We start from the raw sequence: 7,364 nt of genomic DNA, 5'->3' as shown, positions 1-7,364 counted from the left end.
GGGGGGGGGGGTGATTAGACTACTTGACCAATTAAAAATCTATCCTTTTCCCAATTTTAGTCTTTGGCAGATTTTAGCTATCTTAGCACAAGTCAAGCAATCTTAACACAATTCAAGCAAGCATGCAAAGAGTCTATGAGCAACGGAAAGTAAAGCATGAAACTTGCAAGAATGTAAAGGGAAGGGTTTCGAGAATTCAAACGCAATTGGAGACACATATGTTTTTGTCGTGGTTCCGATAGGTGGTGCTATCGTACAGCCACGTTGATGGAGACTTCAACCCACGAAGGGTAACGGTTGCGCGAGTCCATGGAGGGCTCCACCAATGAAGGGTCCACGAAGAAGCAACCTTGTCTATCCCATCATGGCCATCGCCCACGAAGGACTTGCCTCACTAGTGGTAGATCTTCACGAAGTAGGCGATCTCCTTGCCCTTACAAACTCCTTGGTTCAACTCCACAATCTTGTCGGAGGCTCCCAAGTGACACCTAGCCAATCTTGGAGACACCACTCTCCAAGAAGTAACAAATGGTGTGTTGATGATGAACTCCTGGCTCTTGTGCTTCAAATGATAGTCTCCCCAACACTCAACTCTCTCTCACAGGATATGGATTTGGTGGAAAGAAGATTTGAGTGGAAAGCAACTTGGGGAAGGCTAGAGATCAAGATTCATATGGTGGGAATGGAATATCTTGGCCTCAACACATGAGTAGGTGGTTCTCTATCAGAAAATGTGTATTAGAAGTGTAGGTATGTTCTGATGGCTCTCTCCTCGAATGAAGAGTGGGTGGAGGGGTATATATAGCCTCCACACAAAAACTAACAGTTACACACAATTTACCAATCTCGATGAGACCGAATTGAGAAACTCGGTCGGACTGATTTAGCAAACCTAGTGACCATTAGGATTTTCGGTGGGACTGAGATGCAACTTGGTAGGACCAATATGGTTAGGGTTAGGGCATAACGTAATCTCGGTGTGACCGGTTACACAAACTCGGTGGGACCGATTTTGGTAATAAGCTAACCAGAGAGTTGGTCAGGTAAACTCGGTGGGACCGATTTGCTCATTTCGGTGGGACCGAAATGTTACAAAAGGGAAACAGAGAGTTTATATTGCAATCTCGGTGGGACCGATCGCTCATCTCGGTAGGACCGAAACGTTACGAAGGGAAACAGAGAGATTACAACCCCATCTCGGTGTGACCGAGATCCCTATCGGTGAGATCAATTTTCCTAGGGTTTGTGGCAGTGGCTATGACATCTGATCTCGGTGGCGCCGGATAGAAAGAATCGGTGGGGCCGAGTTTGACTTTTGGTTTAGGTCAAATGTGGATGTGGGAAGGTAGTTGAGGGTTTTGGAGCATATCACTAAGCACTATGAAGCAAGAACCTCATCAAGCAACACCTCATCCCTCCTTGATAGTATTGGCTTTTCCTATAGACTCAATGTGATCTTGGATCACTAAAATATAAAATGTAGAGTCTTGAGCTTTGAGCTCGAGCCAATCTTTTTGTCCTTAGTATTTTGAGGGGTCCACTTTCCTCATCCATGCCATGCCATTCATTGAGCTTTTCCTGAAATATTAATCTCGGAATAATGTTAGCTCAATGAGCTACATGTTGTTAGGAATTACCAAAACCACCCAGGGATAGTTGCACTTTCAATCTCCCCCTTTTTGGTAATTGATGACAACATATAGATCAAAGCTTCGACGAATGATAATAAGAGTGAAAAACATTGTCGCTTTGAGAAGTATGTGAAAAGAAAGAGCCCCCCCTAAATTTGTGCATAGTTTATGATTTGCTTTGGACTGCAAATGCATAGAGAGTTAGGCTCATGGGTTACTCTTCCATGTCACATACATCTTGGTGGAGCGCTCAAAATGATAATAATTAAATACATGCACTCATCACCAAGCAAAGTGAATGATCATATAGGGATAAATGATAATGTCATCCAACAAGCATTAATGTAGCATATGATCAAACACACATGATCATCCAAGTATCACACAGACAGAAAGTATCTCAATCAAGCAAATAAAGTTCAACCACCAAAGCAAGAGAGAATAAAAAAGCAACACTCTCTCTAGAAGCCTATGATCTATACATTTCCCCGCCCTTTGGCAACAAGTTACCAAAAGGTTCATAGAAAATGCATAGCACTAAATCATCTCTCAGGCTTGGTCTTCACGTGGTGGTGTCCGGAGAACTCCAAGAACGAAGGCTTCAGTCGATGTAGATGGAGCTGATGGAGTAGGTGCTGGAGCTTGTGGCACTGAAGCTGTAGCTGGTGCAGATGAAGTGGCTCTGGTGTCTGTTACTGGCACTGCAGTTGACCTCTGAGCTCTAGGCACTCTGGCAAATGCATCAGTGGTTGTCTTGCCCTTCCTCTCCCGCATATCATCCTGAAGTTGCTCCACAACAGACTGGATCTTAGTTACCTTCACATCCATGTCATAGAACTTCTGCTCCATGATCCTTTCCAAGCTCTCCTGGTTTTGAGTCAGGGTGGCCAGCCCTTTCTCAATCCTTAGAGTGGATGCAATCAAGTAGTCAAGCTGATCTTGCTTGCTCTTCAGAAGATACTGAGATGCCTCTTCCATGGTTGGCATCTTTGCAGCTTCCTCAGCCTTTGCCTTCTCCCTCTTTGCTTGAACATGCATAAAAGATGGTTCATCCTCATTCATAACCACTTGGTTGTCCTCAAAGTCTGGATAGATAGACATGTGCTCCTTGTCCAACAAGTATGTGCTAGTGCCCATCTTGGAGTTAATCAACTCCTGGATCTGTGGTGCATACCCACAGCTTCTCTTTTGGTCAGCAGCTGTCCTCTTGATAGTTTTAACTATAAGACTCATGACCTTGAACTTTTGTGGCACATCAAATATATGTAGCATATTGATGGAGTGGCCTCTGATCATTCTGTGATCACCAGACTTGGGCAGAAGAGTGTGCCTGAGGATCCAATTGATAGTAGGCAGTCCTGACAGCAGGTGTTTCACTGATCCAAATTGGTGAGTCTCAAGATCTGCATGAGGAATCTCCTTGTACATGCTAGCCATGGAGTTGTGATCCTTCTTCTTTGCATAGACATCCAAGTCATCTTCATTTTCCTCAGGAGCATTGATCAATTGAGACCATTCTGCTACTGTTGACTGGTATCTAGTGCCTTCAGACATCCAGACTATCTTGCCATCTGGGTAGAAGTGAGCTGTGGAGTAGAACTGCATGATAAGCTCATCATTCCACTTTGTGAGCTTCTGAGCCACAAACTCATCAACTCCACAAGCCTTGAAACTGTCATATACTCCTGGATAGTGTTCTTCATTCTCCTTGATGTACTCCTAGTTGACCCATCTCATGTCACATACTATTGGTTTCTTGTTAAGCAACACTGTCTCATAAAAACCCTACTGTTCTTTGGTATGGAACTTGTAGTCCACAACAGTTCTCCTTCTGGTGGCATATGGATCTGACTCTCTCCATAGCCTCAATCCTAAGTCCTCCCCTATCTGCTACAGGATGAGCATCATTATGATCTGGAATTTTTGGCTTTAACTTCCTCAAAACATGTGTCTCATCATCTTCTTCTTCAGCAACAGTTTCAGGCACTGGGGCCTTGTTTTTCTCAGTAGCTGGAATGTTCCTAGTACTCCTTTTTGGTGCAGTTTTGGGTTTTGAGGCAGCTATCTTGGAAGCTTCTTTGGGCTTAGATGAAGCAGCCCCTGTTCTTATGGCATCTCCCATAAGTTTCTGTGCCTTAGGTGCTGGTGCAGCATCCTCTTCCTCTTCCTCTTCTTCAGAGTCTTTCATGATTGAATATCTCCCAAGCACTCTGGCAGTGGTCTTCTTGACCCTTTCTTTCCTTTTCTTTTCTGCCACAACCTGCTCTTTGGGTGCAGATCACAAAGTCTCTTGAGTAGATGCTCTGGCTTTAGGCATTTGAGCTCTCTTGGCAGGAACCTTTTGCTTCATCCCTGGCTTGGTGGCAGCAGCAGTGCTATATTCCTTTTTAACCACTTTCTTCTTGGAAGTGGCATCATCCTCAATTGCCACATAGTCTTCATCTTCAGATTCAGAAGTTTTCTTCTTTTTGGCCCTGATGGCAGCTTTTGGCAAGTTGCTGGGTGTGCTCCTGCTTCCATCATCTGAGCTGCTAGAGGGACTAGTGCCCTCACTCATGTGAACCTGCTCCTCTAACTTGTTCTGACTGTCACTTTGATCAGACATAATGCAATATCTGACAGCTGACCCTGTGAATAGATTATAGATGAGGTAGAGTGGATGAGCATCACAAAATATAGAGGTTTTTGCAAAAGAATGAATCAAAAACTTAGTTTTAGTTTTCCTCAGAAAGCATTTCGGATCAACCAATTTGTAAACTCGGTGATACCGAAGCAGCTGTTGGAACCTAAACTAGTGAACTCGGTCAGACCGAGTCATAGTTTGGTGGCACCGAGACTGCTAGGGTTTCACAAAGTCCTGAACTCGGTCACACCGATTTTCAATTCTCGGTCAGACCAAGAATCACATGTGCAATGGCCTGAGCCGAATCGGTGGTACCGAGTTCCACAACTCGGTTGGTCAGAGATGGTTTCGGCGGAAACCTAACCCTAAATTTTCAAATCATCTCTAATCTACGGAGTGTTTTTGACTGGATAAGATAGTTTGAATCGTGGCAAGATTCATGGCGAACACAATGTGCTAGGAATCAGATAAGGATAGCACAGTGATCAAGTTCATACCCTAGTTCGGTGATGAACTCGCTACGGCGGCAACGGCGGGGATGATTCCCGTTGACGGCGGCGGAGACCAGCGGCAAGAGGCAACTGGCGACGAGGAGGACGATCCAGAGACCCTGGAGGCAGAGCGGGCTAAGAGTGGGCGAAAGAGTTTGGAGAAAATTTCCAAAATTTTGCCCATGGGTATATATAGCCCGACCCTGTCGGTGTGACTGAGTGGAACAACTCGGTGGCATCGAGATGCATAACTGCAAGCAGTTGCTGCAACTCGGTGTGACCGAAAAGTTCAAATCGGTTGCACCGAGATTGAAAACCTAGATTGACTTAGTGATCTCGGTATGACCGAAATTGGTGAACCGGTCAGACCAAAATGCACAAAGAAGTTTTGGAAGTTTAAGTCTATGACGAATTGGGGACTCCAAGTGCTCCTCACACAGAGTGGTTTGAATCTGACTTGATCAAATTTTGTGATGTAGCATGAATAGAGTTTGAGACGAGAAAAGCATAGATAGCTAGAGAAGGTTCTTAGGCATTCTTGTCCATCCACTTGGCAAGAGAAAAAAGAAACCAATCAATCAAAGCAACAAGTGGATGTCCTTGAATGAGTAAATTATGCAACCAACATGCTCACACAATAAAATTGCAATTGAAATATGTGGCAAAACATGCACAACCAATTCTAGCATCTATCAAGCAATTGGCGATGACTAGGTCATCTATATATGAGTATATTGACTTAGGAGTCAAATGAGGACATTTGATCATAGGTCATACTCAACGTTTAAGCACAAGTGGGGTTACCACTTTTACATAAAGCGTTGTTGTTTTCACACCATTAGAGTTGCTTTAGCTCAATTCTTAGAGTAAAGCTCCCCCTAGATGTGAGATCCCCCCTTAAGAGGGATGAACTAACCTTGGGTTTTGTCGATGATGACTTCATGTAGATGTTGACGATGTGGATGCTCAATGTTGATGTAGATCATTTGGAGCTATTCTTTGGAGTGAGTTGCACTTTCAATACCTACATGGGTTAGTCCCACAAGGAACAAACAAGGATATCCATAGGCATAGAGTGATGTGCACACAAGATGATGTCTATGAAAGCTTTAGGTTACCTTGTCCCTTGTCTTACCAACAAGAGGGTTTGTGACTCCTTGAACTAGTGCAAGATGTGGAAGTTGATTGCACTCCTTCTTGCCAAAATGATAAGAGTGAAGTATGTTGGCCGAGTCACCCTCAAGAACTCTCTAGTTCTTCTTCTTCGGGATCCACACCATCTTGATGGGAATCCTCGGAGTTGTAGTTGTACTTGATGAAGTGGAACTTGATGTAGTCTTGGGAACCCACTTGACCAAGGCCTTAGGAGCTTCTTCAAATGCATCAATTTCCTCTTGAAGCTTGTCCTTGCCTTTTTGCTTGTGGTCTTGTGGTGAAAGATCATCTTGAGCTTGTGTCCCTTGGAAAGAAGTAGGATCATACTTCTCTTGTTGAGGAACAAACTTCATCTTGGGGTATTGATCTTCTTCCCACTTAGCTCCATTGGCATTGAACTTCTGTTCAAAACCAACACCTTGGTTCTTCCTATGCCTTCCTTGCTTGCGTACAATTTCCTCGAATTGCTTACTCCCGGCAAGGCTCCTGTAAACACCTTTCTCTATAATTCCCTTCAATAAGCTATTTTCTTGCTCAAGTGTAACTTGGCTAAGAGAATCATTAGTGGAATCAAGAGAACTACTAGAAGCAACAACATTGGATTTAGCATGATTATTGTTACTACTAGAGGAAGAATCTTTCTTGTTCTTGTTACTAGACTTGACTTGAGGCATGTAAGTGGATAAGAGTAAACGCTTGGCAATGTAAGAAGAACTTTTTTGCGAAGATCATCATTGATTGCCTTCAAGAACTCATGCACTTGCTCAAGGTTGAGCTTTTCAAAACATAATTTCTCATGAGTCCTTAAAAGTTCTCGATGATATCCTAAGATAGTTTCATAAGCTAACTTAAGAGTGTTTAGTTCTTTAGTTAGAGACTCAATCTTCTCCTTATCATTGTCATTCGTTTCATCTTGATTAGCATGATTAATTGACGTTTCATCATAGTATTCATCACTATTGTTGTCAACAAGTAAATCATCATCACCTAACAAGTCATGTTCATCACTATTGAAATCAACATACTCGGGGTGTGATACCTTTGGACCTTTGGCCATGAAGCATCTTCCAATTCCTTCATTTGGTGAATCAAATATGTCATAGGAGTTGGTTGACACAAGTGCTAGACTGGCAACACCTTCATCTTGAGTATATTCGGAGTCGGAGTGCTAGCTTTTCTCGAAGTGATTGTCGGAGTCGGAGCCGGATACCCATTCACCAACATGAGCTTGATGTCTTCGTTTTGTGTAGCTCCTTGATAACTTGTCCTTTCTTTCCGAATCCTTGCTTCTCCATGAGTGTCTTCGTTCATAATGATCATCTCTACTCCTTCTTTCTCTAGGTGGTGATTCTTCTCTTCTACTTCTTCTTTTTGGAGAATCTTCTCTTCTTTTGTGGGGTGCCGTACACTCATTGGAATAGTGTCCGGGCCTTCCACAATTGTAGCAGTTTCGCTCTCGACTAG

The sequence above is a fragment of the Triticum dicoccoides genome, chromosome 4A (assembly GCF_002162155.2).
Source record: "Triticum dicoccoides isolate Atlit2015 ecotype Zavitan chromosome 4A, WEW_v2.0, whole genome shotgun sequence".
NCBI classification, from domain to species: Eukaryota; Viridiplantae; Streptophyta; class Magnoliopsida; order Poales; family Poaceae; genus Triticum; species Triticum dicoccoides.
This window is presented reverse-complemented; position numbering follows the sequence as displayed.